The following is a 2278-nucleotide window of genomic DNA, read 5'->3' as shown; positions in this document are numbered from 1 at the left end:
GCCTGTAGTCCCAGCTACTCAGGAGGCTGAGGCAAGAGAATTGCCTAAGACCTAGAGCTGGAGGTTGCTGTGAGCTGTGACATCACAGCACTCTACTGAGGGCAACAAAATAAGACTGTCCCTTAAAAAAAAACAATCAAACAAGGAGTCCCTAAAAATGTTCGTTATAAGTGAAAAAAAGTTTTATTTCTGTAAATGAAAACGTGTCTTGCCCACAATTGCTGTATAACAATCTTTTAAATTAAAAAAATTGGGAATTGGTAACACTTTGGTACTACGTAATTGACACAATACAGAGAGAATGTAGACTTTCCATAGCACTTGAGTCTATTAAGCGTATTAATACACTTATTAAATTTAACTGAACGTGTCATTTTGGGTCAAATCCTCCGAGTAAACCCACTCTAATTTTTTGTCTCCTTGCAGAACCTATCAGTAAAAAGCTCACAAAGGACGGTTCTTATAATCCATTGGCTCTTTGGGATATTGTGATAATAAACTGAATATCAGAGTTTCCAAAAGACCTGCTTTGTTCTAATTAACCTGGTTCTTTAAAAAAAAAAAAAAAATCTCCAACTATTTGAAAAGAACTAAAAATAGCGTCCACCTAACTATACTCAGCTAGCATGAACCTCGTTGGCTTTTGACAACAAAATTAACCTATCCCTTAACAAAAAGTAAAGTAATTGTCCTCAACTTCCCAGGTGGGCACAAATGAATGCCCACTCCAAGATGTAGTGTTCATTTAACAAACCTCCTTCATCTGATAGATTCACTTAACTGTGCCGCACATTTCTAATAACCGGTCAAATTTCCCCGCCTTGGACTCACCCTGGCCAGGTCCAGGAACAACATGTCGAACACCTACTAATGGAAGATGGTCTCACAGGGGCAGAAGTGTACCCCACGGAAAGGTCCCCCAAGGTTTCAAACGCGTCGCAGAACCACACAGGGGAAGAGCAGAGGTCTGGATCCGCCCAGCGCGGCTGAGGGCTCCGAGGCCAACCCCCCAGGTGAGCGCCGCCGCGCCTCGCAGACGCCATGTGCCGCCGCCGCTCCAGCGCGAAAGACGTTATGTAACGTTCTCTGGCGCCCCGGAGCGTGCGGTGCCGCCCGCCGCCCGCCGCCCGCGCTCGCCCCCTCAAGCCCGACCCGCTAGTCCAGCAACGGCTGCTCCCTCGGCAGGCAAACGGCGGGCCTAGGCCCGGCGCGAGGCGGGACGGCGCGCGAGGCGCGGCGGGAGAAGCCGAGCCGCCGCTCGCGGCCCAGGCCGCCCCGACCTGCCTTCCACCCGCCGCCGCGCGGACCCGACCTCCCTTCTGCCCTTCCCCCTACCTGAGCAGGGTGGGGGACGGCGCCGCCGCAGGCCGAGTCCAGAGGGGCGCGAGGCCAGGCAGCAGCTCCTCCCGCGCGGGTCCGTCACAGCATCTCCCGGGAGACACAGCCGCCACGGGCAGGGCTCACCCCGCCTCCGCCTCCGCCCCGCTGAAGCTGCCGCTCCGCTCGCCGGCCTCCGCCCGCGACCTCCCTGGCCAGCCCCGCTCCACACCCCCGGCCCTCCTCAGGAATGTCTTCGCCGGCTGCAGGCAGGCAGACCGCTCCGCCGATAAAACGCAGTCGCTGCTCTCGCCACGGTGCCGGGTCCTCCCCTTTAAAACTCCGCCGCTGGCTTCGGACAGCGCCGTGTCGGCTGCGCGCATTACCCTGGGCGGACAGAACGAAGCCCACACGCCCCAGAGGGGAGGAGAGAGAGACGGGGAGGGAGGGGAAAAGGAAGGGAACTCGCGGCTGCGGAGACCTGAGTTCTCGCGACGGTTCCGGGATCGGGCGCCGGCTCCGCGGGAATTTTCAAACTCTCCGTGAAAGAAGGTGGGGGAGGGAAAGCGGGGGAGAGGGAAGCGAAGTCGGGAGGGCGGATCATTTACATAAAATAGAGTTCCCCCAACCAGGCGCTGCGGAGGAGAAAGACTACGAATCCCATGGTGCCCTGCGCGTGAACCCCGCCGGCGGCCCCGCCCACACGCCGCGTTTGGAGTCGCGGGTGGAGTTTGCACCTGGGGCGACCCCGCGGCTAAGAGATATTTTTCTCTACTGGCTGCTCCGTTTGCTCTTGCGTTTTTTGTTCTGTGCTCCAAATTTTTATGCCAGAATGGGCCCCCATACTTCTGGAGAAACGCTCCCCACCCCATCCCTGCCCTATATTTTTTCAGTATCTTTGACTTTTTACATGATTTTTCAAATTTTTCCTTCCCTCCTGATTTCTTTTTTTTTTTTTTTT

The 2278-nt window shown here is 55.3% G+C and overlaps 1 protein-coding gene across 1 annotated transcript in view; it reads right to left on the bottom strand.

Moving 5' to 3' along the window:
• The window catches only part of AHCTF1 (AT-hook containing transcription factor 1), an 87034-nt gene extending 85574 nt beyond the window's left edge, over nucleotides 1-1460 (bottom strand). Inside the window, exon 1 of the mRNA XM_012810759.2 lies at nucleotides 1336-1460. The gene's annotated coding sequence lies outside the window, so the exon portion shown is untranslated. The remainder of the gene's footprint in view (nucleotides 1-1335) is intronic.
• Between the last annotated feature and the right edge of the window lie 818 nt (nucleotides 1461-2278).

The sequence above is a fragment of the Otolemur garnettii genome, unplaced genomic scaffold, assembly GCF_000181295.1.
Source record: "Otolemur garnettii isolate 467f Iridium unplaced genomic scaffold, OtoGar3 scaffold00141, whole genome shotgun sequence".
NCBI lineage: Eukaryota > Metazoa > Chordata > Mammalia > Primates > Galagidae > Otolemur > Otolemur garnettii.
The sequence above is the reverse complement of the archived record's forward strand: the minus strand, read 5'-3'. Positions and strand labels throughout refer to the sequence as shown.